Source organism: Bombyx mandarina, chromosome 01, assembly GCF_030267445.1.
Source record: "Bombyx mandarina strain Sakado chromosome 01, ASM3026744v2".
NCBI classification, from domain to species: Eukaryota; Metazoa; Arthropoda; class Insecta; order Lepidoptera; family Bombycidae; genus Bombyx; species Bombyx mandarina.
This window is the reverse complement of record NC_143208.1, coordinates 5,100,392-5,120,594: the sequence shown is the minus strand read 5'-3', so window position 1 is coordinate 5,120,594 and position 20,203 is coordinate 5,100,392. Positions and strand designations below refer to the sequence as shown.

The 20,203-nt window shown below is 37.7% G+C and overlaps 1 protein-coding gene across 2 annotated transcripts in view; it reads right to left on the bottom strand.

The window, feature by feature from the left end:
- The window catches only part of LOC114246280 (uncharacterized), a 58,969-nt gene that overhangs the window by 5,736 nt on the left and 33,030 nt on the right, over window positions 1-20,203 (bottom strand). The gene's annotated exons all lie outside the window — the stretch shown is intronic.

The following is a 20,203-nucleotide window of genomic DNA, read 5'->3' as shown; positions in this document are numbered from 1 at the left end:
ACGGGCGGTAAGAGGGTGGTGGCAAGAGTTATTTCGGGTTTATAACAAACGGCAACCTGTAGCACTACAGACCGACCTGTAGCATAACCTTGGACTCCAATAACTACAGTAGAATCAGAGACGTCTTAATACAAAATACCACAATCCACAGACTGCCGAATACTTGTAAGTTTTCTTCTAAGTTTCCCTTTTAGACGACACACAGGCGGCATTAGATAGGATGTCCACGGACAATAAACATCCGGCTTCCGTAAAACTTTATCCGGTGATGATATCAACATCATATACACGCATCTGAATTGTTCTTAGTTGTGAAATTTTCGACCTAACTAATGACCAACCACTAGACCCTGTCCAATTACTTGCTGCTTGTGAGATTTTCTTGTAATTTTCTCATGGATGTCCGAAACATATAAACGTTATAAGGGTGAGTTTAAATAAATTCAATAAAAATACTACAATTTAGAATACGAAACGAACCTGTATCTAATGAGCAGCTTATAAGACACTGAGCATTAGACTAATGAGGTGATCGAATATTAAAATCCAATAATACAGTCACATAAGCGAATTCGGTAATTAACCGGGAAAAAAAATAGAATCGATTTTGGTCCATGACTTATTTCACTATCAGAAAACGTCTATATAGTCATACGCGAGGCTTTACGAAAAAAGATTTTCATTAACCAAGATTAGCATTATCAAGGTCTCACTAATTATACATTATCAAAGCTTTTTTTTTAATGTTTAGATGGGTGGACGACCTGACAGCCCACCTGATGTTAAGTGGTTACTGGAGCCCATAGATATCTACAACGTAAATGCGCCACCCACCTTGAGATATAAGTTCTAAGATCACAGTATAGTTACAACGGCTGCCCTAGCCTTCAGACCGGAACGCATTACTGCTTCACGACAGAAATAGGCAGGGCGGTGGTATCTACCCGTGCGGACCCACAAGAGGTCCTGCCGCCAGTAATTACGCAAACCATAATAATAGTTCTGATATAAGATGACTCAACAGATGTAATGCAAAGTTATCCAGTAGATCACTCTGTGTTCCATTCAAGTCGAGGATCTGATTGTAAATTGTTTTAGTTTAGTGTGCAATGCTAGACTCTAGTAAAATATGATCTTCCAATCGCGTATTAGTAAAATGTAATAGAAATGATTTTAGTGATTGATTGATTATTGTAACAAAATGTATATTAAGCGATAAGCAGTGACTTGGCTGTGCACCTCCCCCATCGTGTTGCTGGATGAGGTGGGCAAGCTGCTGGAACGTATTCTGGCGGCCCGCATCATCCAGCATCTGGCCGGGGTGGGACCCGATCTGTCGGCGGAACAGTATGGCTTCCGAGAGGGCCGCTCAACCGTAGACGCGATCCTTCGCGTGCGGGCCCTCTCGGAGGAGGCCGTCTCCAGGGGCGGGGTGGCCCTGGCGGTATCACTCAATATCGCCAATGCGTTCAACACCCTGCCCTGGTCCGTGATAGGGGGGGCGCTGGAAAGACACGGAGTGCCCCCCTACCTTCGCCGGCTGGTGGGTTCCTACTTAGAGGACAGATCGGTCACGTGTACCGGACATGATGGGATAGTGCACCGATTCCCGGTCGTGCGCGGTGTTCCACAGGGGTCGGTGCTCGGCCCTCTTTTGTGGAATATCGGGTATGACTGGGTGCTAAGAGGTGCCCTCCTCCCGGGCCTGAGTGTAATCTGCTACGCAGACGACACGTAGGTCGTGGCCCGGGGGGGGAGTTTTGCTGAGTCTGCCCGTCTTGCTACCGTTGGGGTGGCGCATGTCGTCGGCAAAATCAGGAGATTGGGCCTCGACGTGGCACTCAGTAAATCCGAGGCCATGTGGTTCCACAGGCCCCGGAGAGTGCCACCTATCGATGCTCATATCGTGGTTGGAGGCGTCCGTATTGGGGTCGGGGTGCAGTTGAAGTACCTCGGCCTCATTCTAGACAGTCGTTGGACCTTCCGTGCTCACTTTCAGAATCTGGTCCCTCGTTTGTTGGGGGTGGCCGGCGCGTTAAGCCGGCTTCTGCCCAACGTCGGGGGGCCTGACCAGGTGACGCACCATCTCTATACAGGGGTGGTACGGTCAATGGCCCTATACGGGGCGCCCGTGTGGGGCCAGTCCCTGGCCGTGGGGGTAGCAAAGTTGCTGCAACGGCCGCAACGCACCATCACGGTCAGGGTCATCCGCGGCTATCGCACCATCTCCTTCGAGGCGGCGTGTGTACTGGCTGGGACGCCGCCTTGGGTTCTGGAAGCGGAGGCGCCCGCCGCTGACTATCAGTGGCGGGCTGATCTTCGTGCCCGGGGCGTGGCACGCCCCAGCCCCAGTGTGGTCAGAGCGCGGAGGGCCCAATCTCGGCGGTCCGTGCTGGAATCATGGTCCAGGCGGCTGGCCGATCCTTCGGCTGGGCGTAGGACCGTCGAGGCGATTCGCCCAGCCCTTGTGGACTGGGTGAATCGTGACAGAGGACGCCTCACTTTCCGGCTCACGCAGGTGCTCACTGGGCATGGTTGCTTCGGTGAGTTCCTGCACCGGATCGGAGCCGAGCCGACGGCAGAGTGCCACCATTGTGGTTGCGACTTGGACACGGCAGAGCACACGCTCGTTGCCTGCCCCGCATGGGAGGGGTGCCGCCGTGTCCTCGTCGCAAAAATAGGAAACGACTTGTCGTTGCCGAGTGTTGTGGCATCGATGCTCGGCGACGACGAGTCGTGGAAGGCGATGCTCGACTTCTGCGAGTGCACCATCTCGCAGAAGGAGGCGGCGGGGCGCGTGAGAGACGCGCAAGCCCGCCGCCGTCGAGCGGGGGCCAGGGAGGCGGATATCGCCCAAGCCCTGGCCCTCTAAGTGTTTCGGGTCCCCTTTACACGTCGGTCTGGGGACCGGCAAAGGGGGCCTAAGAAGACGACGTGCAAGCTGCTCTGCACGCGTTTTATGCAAGAGCATCCGGGTGATGGAAGGCCGGCTATCCTCGACCCACGCTGGTTTTGACCCAGCGGGGTATTCCGTAGGATAACCCATTCTAACCGGCGCTGGTGGTCGACGACCACCGGTCCGGCGTCCCGAGGGGGAGGGTGATGGGAGAGATGTGCTCCGCACTAAACGCTTCACTTTCCCCCCTTTGCCTTTTCATGGGTTCTGTCTCATGCGAGGTTTGGACGTTGGTTGTTGAGCGACAGGAGGTTTTAGTCAGTTCGACTCTGACATGCTCCGCCCTTCATCCCCAGGGGAGGGCGGAAGTCCGGCGATTTCCTCCTGACCAAAATTCACCTCGCATTGATGTCATCCATGAGCGATGTAAGCACTCACCATGAGGTGAACCGTAGGCTCGTCTGTCTACTATGGCAATGTAGTGAGTAAACATTCATGTATGTATACAGCCTTATTTAAAGTGCTTCTTCAGCACTACTGTTTTACTTGTCTTGTAACTAAATACATCTTTTACACAATAATCCGGACCTTCAAGCTGAATGGACGTAGGCAGCGGCTTCGTTCTGCTCCTGGCATTGCTGAAGTCTATGGGCGACGGTAACCACTCACCATCAGGTGGGCCGTATGCTCGTCTGCCTACAAGGGCAATAAAAAAAAAAATTTCAACTCGTCTAATCCAACGTGACCAGACCACACCACAGCAATGACAATAACAAAAAATGTGGTGACTTGACTTGTGACGTAGTCTAAGTATTCTTCAAAGTATTTTCTCCCTCATAATTTTCTATAAACTATATCAGTATTATCTTCCAGTGAGAATTCCAGCCGTTACATTTGTAGTTTAAATTACAATGACTTTAAATTTATTCTTGCCTACTCTCTGTGGAAGTTATTTAGTTTCTGTAGCGAATACAAGAAGAGTTTGGTCAATGTAGTAATCGACTCTGATTTGCAGAACACAGTGACTGTTATTTTGTCCTATAACAATTTTTCGATTGCGAATTATTCACTCATCATTTTAGTTTATGATCGCGTATTTACTGTATTCGTTTTTGGGAACGATTCCAATCTAAACTTTGCACGTAAATGTTTCTATCAAAGTAAATTGGACGCATAACACACAATTTCACGAGCTTGTTTGTATAACGTAAGCCAAATAGTCATTTATTTTAAATTATTAATTCGGTAGCTGTACGTACGGACGGTTTGTGTTAGCGAAATCCAAATATAAAGTTAATTTTGCTTTTGCAAATATTCAACGTTTTCGTTTCCGATGCAACGAGAGCTTTGGTTTTAATTAAGAGGATTTCATCCGAATGAGTTTATTTGACACTAGCGACCCGCCCTCGCTTCGCTTCGGAAACTGTAATTTATTATTGATTTCTCCACCATTTAATGGATGTAATTTTACATATAAACCTTTCTCTTCAATCACTCTACGTATTTAAAAAAAACGCATCAAAATCCGTTGCGTAGTTTTAAAGATTTAAGCATACATAGGGACAGACAGATATAGGGACAGAGAAAGCGACTTTGTTTTATACTATGTAGTGGTTATGTATTTAAATCGCTGTTTTTATTTGCCTCATACTACTGTAGACATTCTAAAATAAAGACAACGATTTGAAACAGTTGAAAGTAGAAGTTAAGTTGTTGCAAAACTTTACTGGTGGTAGGACTCTTGTGAGTCCGCATGAGTGGGTGCCACCATCCTGCCTATTTCTGCCGTGAAGCAGTAATGCGTTTCGGTTTGAAGGGCGGGGTAGCCGTTGTAACTAAACTGAGACCTTAGAACTTATATCTCAGGGTGGGTGGCGCATTTGCGTTGTATATGTCTATGGGCTCCAGTAACCGCTTAACACCAGGTGGGCTTTGAGCTCGTTCACCCATATCTAACCAATAACATAACAAACAATAAAAAAATAAAAAAAAACAAGTTGGTTCGTAGTTCTTAATGAAGTTGTTTATATTTATTGAATGCCCCTAGAGATTTATGAAATATTAAACAATATTGGATCTGACCTGGATTAATTATATACGATAGTCGATGACTGATATCAAATATACTTTGAACTAGTCATTCTAATAAATGACTGATTTGTTCTGTGAGTAATTACCGTCTGACCTCTGTAATTCGGTTGCAAAACAATACCAAACATGAATCAACTACTAGTAAATTTGTTGTATTTTATTGCTAAACACATTTCAAGCCTTTCAATCGAATTATTACGATCCGAACCACCATTTATGCTAATGAACTACATAATCGTATTTTCCTCCACTCTGCCCAGTTTGTTGTGGTTGTCAATTAACAGACAGACTCATTTGTGACTTTCTATATGAATAATGCAGAACAGTTATATCAGTAATAATTGGAAAGAGAACGCTGTGGAATTTATTCAAATATTGTTACAGTTAAAAAAGTAAGATGAATTTATTAGTTTTCAGTACAACATTCAAACTGCAGTTTTAGTGGCATGTGATGATAATTTTTTTTATTTATTTATTTATTTATTATTAACATAGAAGTAGAAACACAAGCATAATGTGCATCTGTGCTTGAGCTAGGTGATAAAACCTGTATCTCAAGCAGCAGGGCTCCTCGTACAAAGAATACAACAGCTTTACTTCACATACACAGAAATAGAAAGTTAATAGACAAGAAATATACTGAAATTCATGGTTTACATAAAAGTGACAAAATGTAAGCTTGAAAATATAAAAATTAACAAAAAAATTATTTGAAATGAATGTATTAATGTATTAATGTACACACACATTAATGTACATACACATAAAATAATTAATTGCTTTAAACATGTACGTACGTACTATTTATAATACCGCTAAAATTTTTATACAAATTTTCTATGCAAAACAGTTCTTATTACGTTGTAAACTAAACTATAATATAATATAGTATGATTAAAACTATTTTGTCAATTTAATCTCACATTTATTATTAGCGACGTTTCGAATATTTTTCAATTTTCGTGGTCTCACGGGAATGTAAGGCTTTGTTTGTACAACTTAATCGTCCCTGGCCACGAAAACTGTAAATATTTAATTATGTTTACGGATCGCGCAAACTGAAGGGAATGCTATAATTTGTTATTAAGCTGTTAATGCTTCATCTAATTGAGTGTGCAATTTTCTGGGACATTGCTTATAGATTTTTATTCGAAAACAAAATTAGTGTGGCTGCTTCAAACTAAGCCGAAGTGTTTCCAGATTTTATTAAGTTATGTGGTGGTGTGTATTATCATTTTACGATGACATTTCAAATTACAGCCGAACTTCAATCATAGCAGAGAATAAGACGAAGAAATTAGTGAAACTAGTGGTCTCGCAATAGTCGAAATTCGACTATAATTAATTGAAGTTATAAGTTTGAACATTATTAAGGTTGTATTGTCAAAGATTATTATACTTCTTTATTCACAGATTTCGCCAAGACTACGCTATAGACAAATATTAATGAAGACAAACAATATTAACCTATTTTCAATTTGACCACAGACTTTAAGCATTAACTAAAGTTTGACAATAAACAAAGATTATATATACATATGTATGTGTGTATCAAATACATGGCAGTGTGTGTAATGTTTTCTTTATTGATTTAATGTATCTTTTATGCATTATTAAAAAATATATAATCATAGTGCACTCTTTCTCTATATTCTCTATAAGCGTGGGAAATTTCATACTCCTCCGTCCGCGCAATTTTCGTAAAAAGGGGTACAAAGTTTTTGCTTCACGTATTAATATATAGATGAAGGTTGGTTGCAATTAATATTTCGCATGGATTAGTTTCGTTATGGAACAAAATGCGTTTTGTTTTTCGTCTTCAAAAAACAACAAAAATGAAAAGAAGATAATGTTCACATTAAACTCTTTACGTGTTTTACTATAAAAATTAAGTGGATCCGATAAAAATTCAGTAAAATGACAAAGTATGATTAAGTTCGCGGCAAACGAGCACACAACGGAGGCTAGGCCTCTTTAACGGGAAATGAAACGCCGAGGAATTACGGCGACCCTCGCGTCACGGGGGCGAAGTGGCGCAACGACCCTCCACAGAACAACAAAAGCACAGTAACTTAGTCTCCAACAACTTTTGTATACATTTGTGAAAGCGTTTAATTGTGAGTGCAATTGTAGTTGTGAGCGAAAAATGAAATATCAGAAATTATTAATAGTACCTATTAAAATACGTACACTTCTTTGAAACATACACGTGGATATTTTTGTTAAGTTTTAAACAATCTCTGAAATTTTAAGGTTTATTATAATATAGACATATTTCGGTTTCTTTATAATTAAATTAAAAAAAAATCTCTATGACGTCATTACGTTATGAGAGTCTCTCAATCTCTGAAATTTTAAGGTTTACTATAATATAGTCATAATTCGGTTATCTTGTAATTAAATAAATAAAAAAATAAAAAAAACTCTGTGACGTCATTACGTTACGAGAGACCCTCACAAATAGGTCGTTGAATGCTCGCCTGCCTACAATGGCAATAAAAATGGCTTTCGACAGGACTCAATCGAACCTTGCTGGGGCCAGGTCAGGGGGGTCTTGTCCCCCCAGATGACGCGTCCGTCAAGTTTGTAGATGGCATCTAAGACATCGTCTTCTTGGGTCTCGCTGGCCCGTACTCAAACTGATACATAAAGGAAATCCAAAAATATAGGGACTAGGATTCAGGCGAGATGCAAATCCAATTATCGTTATGTTGACGTCTCAAGGTGGGTAGTGGCTTATACTTATGATGTCCATACAACACCTATTATAGTCCTCTATTACCTCAGTTATTTACAGCTGCCTGACTTCATCAACCGCATACCGGTAATGAGTTTTAATACCCCAACGATCATGACAGCAACAAGCTAACGAATAAAAAGCTTAGAGATTAAATTAGACTTAGCGACGTAATTTTAGTTCAAAAATTCACTAATATTCTCTCTCTTCACTCTTAATATTTTAATAATTTAAAATTAACCAGATTTTTTGTGTTTAATGTATATTTCTCTTTAGTACCTTTTAGTCACCAAATCGATTTCAATATCATTGGCTTATTATTTTAATTGTATCACCATGCATTCATACACTGTGTCGGAGGGGAAAAATCACAATAGACTCAAGCATGTATTTGGTGAATATCGCTTGCCCGCTCTAACATAGTGATAGAGAGAGAAAGACTGACGAGGTGAAGGAATTGGTATTATCACCCCTCGGGAAGGCGCCCTTCGTCCATTGCCTTGATTGTCTAAACAGGATTGTGGTATTGAATGAATGCTTTGACTTTGTCGAAAGAGCGCCAGTTGCGAAAACATCCTATTATATTCCACAGTTAATCTTCAAGCGCATGCTGTAGCCATTTGAATTATTTTAAAAATCGAAATCAAATGATTTCTAACAGAAAGTAACCAGTCAACGGCATAAAGCTACGCATCAAAACCATTTTGATTATATCTCACGTTATAAAATTATACGAAACCAAACTGAACATAATATTTAACAGATAGAACATTCGTGAACTTGGTCGTGAGATGTCAAACGACAGTCAAGTGCACGAGTGCGCCCGGTTCAAGTTCATTACTCAGAACACGGGACGGTATTCTTGGGGCACAGTTTCGTCTAAACACTATTTCAGTCTAAATCGTATGAGCGAATCGCACTTCGGAACTACAGTGCGTTTCCAGAGATCTTTTTTGCCACGTACCATCCGGCTATGGGATGAGCTCCCCTCCACGGTGTTTCCCGAGCGCTATGACATGTCCTTCTTCAAACGAGGCTTGTGGAGAGTATTAAGCGGTAGGCAGCGGCTTGGCTCTGCCCCTGGCGTTGCTGAAGTCCATGGGCGACGGTAACCACTCACCATCAGGTGGGCCGTATGCTCGTCTGCCTACAAGGGCAATATAAAAAAAAATACCTACAGTCTCTTTAGAGCTTCGTATACGGAACTAATGTGTCGATTTCACAACTTGTTGGCTTCTTATTTCCCACAATATATCGAATGGCTGCTACTTCCGTGTAGAAATCGATTAATTAAAATGAAACTTTGAACGTTGCGCGATCAAAATCAAAATCAAAATTTTTTTTTATTCAACTTAAATGAAAGTACATACTTGTTGACGTCAAAAAAACTACCGCCAACTCACAAGAACTAGCCTCCGTCTTGAGAAGAATTGGCAAGAAACTCAGCGGGCATGTCTTTTTTTTTTAAATATGAATTTTTTTTTTTTTTAATATTAGATTTTTTTTAAATATGATTTTTTTACAATGTGTATTATAACGTAACTATTACTACAATATTGAAATGCCCGGAGCGAGCAACTCATGTCATTAATGTTTATTCGTGTTCTATTAACGATTTTGTACCTCACTAAACTAAGCCCAATTTGTTAGTGGGAGGCTTATTCATTTTAAATTGAGCGCTGTTGAGCTATACTGTAAAAAGTATTACCGGGCGGGATATTGTCAATCCAATAATATGAACATTGTTTTTCAACATTGAGTGTAAAACTGATTTATTCAACAAAGCATTATAAGCTTACAGTCGAAATAAAGGAATGTTATTTAACAAAACAAACACATAGTCTCCTGATATCTCCAATTATTTCGTCGTGATAGTCAAACAGGCTTTATTTACAATAAATTTACACGTCGATTGATATTTCATAAATATCATTATTTATTAAAGTTAAAAGTTTGCAAAATAAAGTTAATACGAGTGTGATTTTGAATAATTATTTATGTTATGTACCTTTGAATACGACAAAAAAACATCGCGCGCTTAGAAACTTTTTATATGAAGAGATAAAGGATACAATTCATAATTTATTGTATACATTTATTGTTCATTCTGTTCACTTAATTCACACGTTGCAAGAACAAATAATCATCAATCGAGGTATTAGTGGCTTTCCAAGGAAGTCTGTGATTTTCTTAAGCAAAAAAAACCACCAATAATGGCAATAGTCGATCGGAAACCATACCTCAAGTATATCTTATAAGCAAGTATATCTTTTTAGGTTGAGAAAGTTATCGCGGAGAACATGTCCAATAGTAGTTTTCAATCTCCCCGTCGAATAAATCTGCGAGATATCATCCAAAACCCAACACTTCGCTCATTGTTTGAAACAAAAACTATGATTAAACAACGAGTCTTACGGGAACTAGTAGTAGTCATGACGAGAACAAATAATCCCCTCGATGCTATTGGCAGACAGATAGATAGCCAAAGTACAGAATTTCTACTATCGGGTATATACAATAAATAGCCATGCGTCATACACTATGTTAGCATAACGGCGTGGCAAAGACAAAAATAAACGTCTTGCACAATATTGACCCCTGACCCAGGTGGGTTCTTGACTCGAAGCGCTATTTAGAGATGGGAAGTAAAGTAGAGGTAAGATACTAAGAGTCATAGTTGTTTGTTCAGCTAACTTTAGAAAAGATAAGCCTATAAATTACCAATAAGCAAAGACAATTTTCAGCGGCAGCGGCATCGGTTTGGTTTTACTAATTTCCACATGTGCTAGTGACGTTACTCACCGTGAAATGGGACGTATGCTTGTCTATCTTCCAAAGCATGTTGCTCTTATCATTCAAGTCGTATTCAAGCAAGCTTAAAAATTATAGTGAGGGTTTGTTAATCCACGTCAATTCGAACACTAACATAACAAGCAACTATTTCGTAGAAATAAAATTTTCCTGTTTTTTCTTCAATTTTATAAGCATACATTTTGTTGCATTGTCCAGTCCCATTATTGCATTTTTACATAGATTGGTATTAGTTCATTGAAATTTTTACCCGAATCAATAATCGACGAACAAATGGCAAAATTTTTTTAAGTTTCCGTTCTATTTTTTATTCTCGTACTGGCCCTCTAGCTTATAAATTTAAACTATCTAGCTGGAATTATAACTATGGCTATTTTGATTCTGTGGAAAGACGCGGGAACCCACCACTGTTAATTTTCCCGAGAATACCTTTACGTATGAATGAGCTCTAATAAGTGAATGGAGGAACATAGTCCTAACAAAAGTGCTCAGTAAAGGTAACGACCATCAGAACTGAGGAACACGACGCACGGAGGAGGATTTTGATTAAACTCATCATCTCCTCCTTGCGTCGGTTTCCTCATTACTGAGGGTCGTGGTCATGGCCTTGAAACAGTTTGTTTTTTATAATGCACCGCTATCTGTTCCTATTTGCAGCTGAGAGCAGAGCAAGGTGTACTGTGGTATCAAGGGCTGCACGAATCTGGTCCGTCCAACGGGTCGGGTTCCTGCCTCTTGGTCGCTTGCCCTCGACCCTTCCAGTGACCATCAATTTCTCCAAGTTGTCATTCTCTTTCCTTGCAATGTGGCCAAAGTATTCAAGAATCAATTCAAGTATGCATTTATTGATTTTTACTTAAGCACATCATACTTAAGTAAAAATCAAATTTAATATTATTGCCCTTTTTTGTGGTCTACGTTTTTAATACTTATTTTATATTCATAGCATTTAAATCCAACCCACAATCTCTTTGTGAATTGGTAACCGCAACATTCAAGTCACCAATTTCACTATTCGAATAAAATCTTGGGAGTGATAGAAATACGCGTTCATTTTAAAACACGAGTTCGCAATTTATCTTCCCGAATATGGAAGAATGGGAATACATTGGCTCGATGCCAGGTTGCCAGGGCAACGGACGCTTTACTGAAAAAACGGCCTAAAATGATTTTTGACAGTAGCTGTTTCAACTGGCGAGTTATTCGCGAGGTTAACGATGTTTGACGATCCTTTGTAAGCTTTCAGCGTACCTAAGCTTATTCTCGGATAATTTCATATTGTTTGCGTAGTTTATGCTGACTGCCAAAGCTTTGTGCTTTGAGCTTTGTGTGATTTACTAAATTGGAGTGTTTTGGAGACCACAATATAACATAGATTGAAAACTGAAAATTCGAATTAAATATACAAACAAATTTTTATATACACCTCGAGATTCTAAGATAAACTAAGCTTGAGTTACGCACAAGTGCCAATCGATTTTCGATTAACGATCATTTTGTTCGTATCCAACAAGTATCCAACAAAACAGCGCACTGAGTTTCTCGCCGGATCTACTTAGTGGGTCGCGTTTCCGACCAGTCGGTAGGTTCTGCTCTTGCTAGGGTTAGTGTTAGCAACGTCGTCAGGTCTGAGCCTCGTAGCTCACCTACTTGTTAGATTACGCTGACATAGCCTCTCAAGGCTATATAGTAGGAAGAAAAAAAATTCCAACAAAATCAATTAACTTTGAAAAGCAATATGTAGTTATAAAATCAAAAAATCATTTAACACGAGAACACGAAACGCATCGGCCTGGGTTGCGGTTGTGGCGAGGTAAGATTGAAGGAGATTACATGCCATCAGCGCAGCGCCGCTTACCATGCCGCACTACGCTTGGAATTTAGCCAATCAGAGCCTATCTCGAACATTACGCTTAAGACGCTACGTAATAAGAATTTCGATTGCTGAGCGACACAATTGCTACGTAATTCTGTATGATTGATATACTCGAGTTTGAAAGATGAGCCATGTATTTTATCTCCGTGCTTGTTGTGGCCGTTATTGAACATTGTTGTTGTAGTAAAACTCCCTTAACCTTGTTTACTGGTGGTAGGATCTTGTGAGTCCGCAGGGGTAGGTACCACCACCCTGCCTATTTCGGCCGTGAAGCAGTAATGCGTTTCGGTTTGAAGGGTGGGGCAGCCGTTGTAACTATACTGAGACCTTAGAACTTATATCTCAAGGTGGGTGGCGCTTTTATGTTGTAGATTTCTATGAGCTCCAATAACCACTTAAAACCAGGTGGGCTGTGAGCTCGTCCAACCATCAAAGCAATAAAAAAAAACGATCTATTTATTTGAGGTTATTGAGCATCAACGTTTGTAGATAGACTACTTAGGATACATCCGCTTAATAATAAAAGATACAAACAAATATGTTTGCACTATAAAAAATATTTTTTTTTATTATGATATGTTCTAAATCATCTATTAAAATAAAATAATTCGTTCAAATGGAAATATTAACTTGCTCATTGTACATTACAATCCGCACGTAAACGTTATCAAAAATGTTATTTCAGGTTATATGGAACAACCATTTCAGGTTATATGGGTACTTTCGAGCTTGTTGAACTAAAGACAGTGTTAAAGATCGTGAGTTTTGTAAACGAACATCAAGAATATTTTCGCTTTAAGTCGTGAGATGTTATCTGGAAAGTTATATCTGTCATTTTAGTAAAATAAAATCTTCATGTACGTCCTTATATTTCTAAATAATACGAAAAACCATTTTAAAACCTATTTTATTGTAAAACAAAATAAATGCAACTGACTTTTTATCCAGGCAATACCGTTCTCGGTCAGACAAGTTGACAGTAATTTTTTAACATATTTTATCACCTGGTAACGAGACCTTTGGGTCAGATGACAGTTTAAAAATTTTTGTTTCTTTTTAATTTGGACAATAGATCGAAATCAATCTTTATGAAACGTTTTCACGTGAAATCTTATAGCTCCCACAGCGTATTTGATTTCATATCATGAATGTTGCCATCGACTTTGAGATATGAGGTCGAAGCCTCAACTGCACTACTATTCATAAATAATTAATAATTTTACGACAAAAAATTTTACACATCAACAGTTAGTTATCATATTTGAGCCCCTGTAATTTACATGGAAATATCAATATCAAACATGATGAAGCGAATAAAAGTGAGTGGTAATCCCCAACTTTTAATTTACGGTTGATGGAAGGCACGTCAGCCTCACCACGAAAAAGCCATTAGTGTCAACTCTAATACTTTTCCAAATAATGGGAAACGCTATCAACTCGTCGTCAGAACGTAATCAATATAATTACGATGAAATCAATATCAATTTCGATTCTCAAGCGCGTCCCTGGCCCAAATTGAAGTCTGATGTACTTTTACCATTCGATCCTGGGGATGATACCAAATTTCCTAAAAAAATTATATTTTTATATTTGCAGAATTGGTAAGAATGGAACGTATAACAGAGTGTAGAACGGAGCGTAAAGATGTGAGTGAGAGAAAATGGAAAGAAAGGAAAAAGAGAATGAGAGACAGAATGACAGAGAAAAGGAAGATGGCGAAGACGGTTAAAAAATGAGCAAGGTGTAAAAGGTGTCAGTCAGGATTTTTAACTATTAAAATAAAGAAGATTTTGGAAAAGAAGAATAAAAAAACAGTGGAATAATTTTATTTTATGTGCCAAGATCCCAAATCTACATTTATATACTTAATGACTTAAAATGTACTTTCGAAAAACTTCCATATCGAAGAAACGAGAAATTGTGTTTAAAAACCTCTAACAAATACAGATGTGTTTACGTGATTCCTAGTGGCAGAATGTTGGAGTCCGCAACTGAATAGTCCGTATTTTGTCTTTCCCATTTTTTCTTTCCCTTTCCCAAACAAATTTCGTGCTTATACTAATGCAATTGACTGTTTGATTGTGTGTCTAAGCAGTTTTCGCATGCTCACGCCATAACATATTGCTTAAATAAATAATTTACTATTGTTTCCTTTTGAAACATTTTTTTTTATATTTTTCAATACGTTACTAACAGTCTACAAAAAATATAATAAAAACATTTCAATTTCGTACGAGTTCCTTGACCGAAAAACTGAATGTTTTATACATCAATAAAATTGGTATCTACCCGTTACGACGTATCCGCATCGACCGAACCGAGATTGGACTGAATGCTTTTTATTTTTCGTTGTATCGTAAACCACACAGTGCTGCAAGAATAATGTGTGAAAATGCTTGGAGCGAATACCGTGTTTCAAATATGGGACGCGAATTTTTCAACTTCGAATTTATTTTCTTATTTTCTATACATTTCAGATGACTGAAAAGGGAATTCCCAAACAATTTGCACATTGTACAAGAAGTAGCTTTTACTAGATTGAAAGTTTGGGTTCGTTGTTCAATTTGAAACGATTTCACTGGTAAATAATGATTTGCATATTTTATTTATTTATATAATACTTTTTCTTCTGTTACCTTTTCATTAAATAATGGCTCGAATTTTGTTCGCCAATATAATATGTTTTTCCTCGAATCAACGCCAAAGGCAATCTTTGAATGGTATTATTATCCCACTTGAGTGTGATAAAGTCGAAGGTGAATGGAAAATGATAAAGTTAAATGAAAAAATGTGTAAATATAAAACAATTTTTGTTTACGACTTTATTCGTGTAATCTTCTCGTATTTTATTAAGAATACGGAAGCATATACATATGTATTCATAATATTTAATTTTTTTGTTTTCCATTGCGTTTTGCGGTATATCGGTTTTATCCTTGTTTAAGATGCGTTTTAGAATTTAACTTTATGCACGTTCTCAGAATGATTGCACTGTGAATATTTCAAAAAAGAATGTAATTTTATGGAAATTAACAAAATATCAGTAACAAGACTCTTTCCCAAAGCCCTTTCATTGAAACAATGGAATACATAATTAATTATGAAGTAACATATCGCATTGTTTGCCTTTATTATGTTGCCTTATTAATATCAAAGAAGATTTTTTATCAATGAATGAAAACAAAACAAAACGTGTTATAGCATATTCAAAGGCTACTTCGTGTTCCAAAAGTAGTTTACAGTAAAAACCTTTTATGTTCTCTGAACGATTTATTGACCGCAACGTTAAAACTTACTCTCTTGTTATAAATGTATCAATGCGAGTGCGCGATTCCGCTTACACGAATGCAATTTTTCATTGAAAATATCATTGTAACTATTCTTTTAAAAATAGGTCCGAATAAACGCAAAGCTTTCTATTATAATATCTAAAATAATGTTCATTATAATTCGAAATCAATCTTAATTATTTTAATACGAGTATTAAATAAAATCTATTCTATTGAACCTTATTTTTTTTTATAAAATCCGTTAAGGAAATCATTCTACATTATTCTACAACATTCAATGAACACGGTAATTATTAATTAGCTAGCTTAGGTAGCTAATTTAATTCTTTAATTAGCTTGTCCCACAATTTCAAAGATTTGAGTCAAAAAATGAGCAAGGATTACCGATTAGACACCCTGGAAGCAATTCAATCGCATAGTACAAATCAATATAGATTTGAATTATCAACACGGTCCAACTCTGGAATGAGCACAGAACTTAATAGCCCAACGTATATCAGTGCCGTCCTTTCTTTAAGGGGACCGGACTACAAGAGCTAGTTTACAATGAAAGTATAAGGAACTAAAGTTTTAGTAATTAACTAAAACGTTTACTGGTGGTAGGACCTCTGGTGACTCCGCACGGATGGGTACCACCACCCCGCCTATTTCTGCCGTGAAGCAGTAATACGTTTCGGTTTGAAGGGTGGGGCAGCCGTTGTAACTATACTGAGACCCTTAGAACTTATATCGCAAGGTGGGTGGCGCATTTACGTCGTAAATGTCTATGGGCTCCAGTAACCACTTAAAACCAGGTGGACTGTGAGCTCATCTACCCATCTAAGCAGTAAAAAAAACGTTTCTAGAATAATTATGCAGACCATGTACCGAAGGTGTGAGATCTCGGCTAGTCTTGTATTAACTTGCGTTTCAATGTATTTACCATTAATGATAAGCACCCTCATAACCGCTTTGCTATTGTTATATGTTTCTATTATAGTTTAACTTTTGTATATAATTGTTTGAGTCGCAAACCGACTATTCACCGTTGTAATAAATCATTTATTAACTGAATTATTTCTCAAAGCACAATCTACTTAATACTAAGCGGCAACTTGTTGTTTTATGAACATAATAAGCAAAGGAACAATCTTAAATGTATCTACCAATTATTTCCGTAGAACCAGAACGAAGTAAAGTATGATATTTCAAAAGTTTCTTTTTTTTCCTAAGTCACTGGTAAGATTAGTAGCTGCATTTAGTGAGAGCAGTAGGTGTAAAATACGTGTTTTGTGCTCTACTTCTCATCGTTTGATATATTGTATATTTTTGTCGAAGGATAACCTACCGTGGACTGTATCGTCTGTATCTTTTCATTAATCTTAGCACTTGTTCTTATTAGAACAGTTACAGTGAGGTTTTGGTTTCATTAATTCACAAAGAAAAACTGAGATGAGTAGATAAGCGAACCTCCTTAGCATAGCATAACAATACCGCTGGCGTAAGTAACCGACTACTTTAATCAAAGCAAAGCCGAATATCCTGCTTTTCAAACCGTATCTATCACATTACTCTTTACCTAAAAAAAAATTTTTTTTATTAATATTCTGAAGAGTATTTATAGGAGAATCACATAATATAGTTTAATTATATAAGTATTCCTAAAATTAAAGTCTTTGATCGCACACAAAAAAATTAATAACTTAATGTTATTTTTTATTTATTGCTGAGGTGGGTGAACGAGCTCACGGCTCACCTGGTGTAAACTGGTCACCAGAGCCCATATAGGTACCAGGTTAATGACAGCGCCCATTTTGAGACATGAGTTCTAAGTCTCAATGCTTACAGTACAACTGTTGCCCCACCCTTCCAACCGAAAAGCATTACTGCTTCACGGTAGAAATAGATAAGGTAGTGTTAACTACCCGTGCAGACTCACAAGGCGTCTTACTACCAGTACAACATTACATAATAGTAGGCAGCGGCTTGACTCTGCCCCTGCTATTGCTGAAGTCCCTGGGCGACAGTAACCACTCACCAACAGGTGGGCCATATGTTCGTCTACCTATAAAGGAGAAAAAAGAAAAAAATTGCGGAACATAATTTTTCAGTTACAGTTGTAGTTTTATTATTTTTTTAAATGCAGACAATGAGGCAATTTCACTGGTACAGGAAAACCATATTTGTCCTAGATGAGTTTGCTTTTTATTTTCTAACAAAACAAAATATGTGGCTGGGAGACTCCCAAATGGAGTGATTAAATTTAGATGAAGCCTTATCTAAAGTAATTGTTTTGAGGAAGTTAGGTCTTCTTCCCATCTATGTAGGTTACTCGTAAGAGGGTATCCAAAATCCCAGCCCTATTATCTGCCCACTTCATTAATTCAAAACATTAAGCAATGCTTCAAATGTATGAAAGAAACTTACGAACGTTTATAAGAAAATGTATTTTGAAATAAATTTATCTATAGGGTTTTTAATTTACTTTCAAATGTAAGTACAGTTATTTTAACAAAATTACACGATATGCTACACTGCAATTATGACTATATGAGAGACTTGAAAGCAACTTATAACTCTGATGCTTAGTACATAGCTAATGGTAACCAGAACGTTGTTGCAACGAAAACGCTCACCGTTTTCCAATTGTAAAAAATAATAGTTTAAAAAACTAACAAAATACGCTTGTATAGAAAATCCAACAAAAAATTAGAAAATAAATTTTAATAAATTTGAATTAAAAATAGAGTAAGAAAAAATTATTTTATTGTTATTGATTTTCTATAAAAGCGTATTTTGTTAGTTTTTTTAAACTATTATTTATTTTCAATTTTTAGTTGAATTTCAATTTTTTCAACTTTTTTTTTTAAATATTAAATTGTCATCGGTCCATAATAAGTATACCAAATTTCGAGTTAATCCGACGTTTTTAAATGGGTCAAAATCATGTTCAAAGATTCCGTTACAAACATACATACGTCTGAAGGTAATAAAAGCGTATTAAAATAGCTGTTTTAGATTAATTAGTTTGATGCGCGAGGATCGCGAAAATGTATTTCAGAATACCGCAATAACTTCGAGTGGCTCCCCATTGGCCGTCGCCAGAATAATCAGACGCGATCACTCCTCTGCGGTATTCGGTTGTAATCCGTTTTCTTCGTGCTACTTTCAAGAGCGTTTTGACTTTCTTCCAAGGCTCCGACATTCACTTTAAGTCATTGGAGAACTTTACGTCAAAGGTTCTTAGTGCATATCTACGATATTTATTCTATAATCTATAGTCTACGATCTTTTTGTGTCAAAGACATATTTGCAAAACTTTATCGGTAAATATGAGACGACCATACCGATTTGCTTGTAATTATAATAAGTAATGCGTTTCGGTTTGAAGGGTGGGGTAGCCGTTTTAACTATATTGAGACCTTAGAACTTATATCTCAAGGTGGGTGGCGCATTTATATTGTAGATGTCTATGGGCTCCAGTAACCACTTAACACCAGGTGGGCTGTGAGCTCGTCCACCCATCAAAACAATAAAAAAAATCTGATATCGATCAATTAGGCTACGTAACAAAAATTATAATTAGCTATCTCGTTTATTTCAATATATTTATTTGTACAGCACAGTGTTTATGCAGTGCACACTATGCAGTGAAGCGTGTTTAGTATATGCTTATAGATGCATAAATTGTATTTTTTTGTAGGAATTATTATAATAGGAATGAATATAAAAATAGATTTGTTTCTCTACGTAATTAAAATATGTAGTTTATTTTAATCTGTAAATACAAAACAACAGCTCTTACAATATTACGTAGAATATAATATTATGTAGATAAACTAATATGATAACACGTAAATTACTCGGGCTCATTAAAATAATTTCGCGGAGCGAAGTACATACACATTTCCGAGCATTCTAAATTGCCGGGAGAGCTCAAATGAATCGATGTTATTACACAACCGAATCCACGCGGCCAGACACATTGTTTGAATATCTTGTTAGCTCTGTGCTATTCGACATATTCCTGCCAGGTATTCGGACTAACTAAAATTACATTTGAGTTCGGTAGTAATTTAATTCAAGTTTTACCGTGTGTAAGTAAGCACCGGGTAAGATTATTAAAACAAATCATAGCTAAACAAGTTAAACAGTAATGGAAAAGAAAAACTTTATTCGTTAACGAGAGAATTTTATCGCTCATAATGCATAAAACTTGCCTCGCAAAGTTTTCATAAGAAATCGATAGTACGGACGAAGTTCTTCGGTTCTGATCCGCCGGTATTGACTCAAGTTAAAGGAAACGCTTCTGATTTAAATAGTTCTATATTGACAGAATAAATACTTCCGATTCCTTTAACGGAACTTGAGCAGATATTTCTTCGATTTTCGTAGCTCGACATCTACAAGAAACTCAATTCATTTTCGAATTTACTTGAACTATTTATACATTCTTTATATTTGTTTAATTCTTTTTTGTTATCCATCAAAGTCGCACGGTAATTCAGAAAAAAACACGTTAG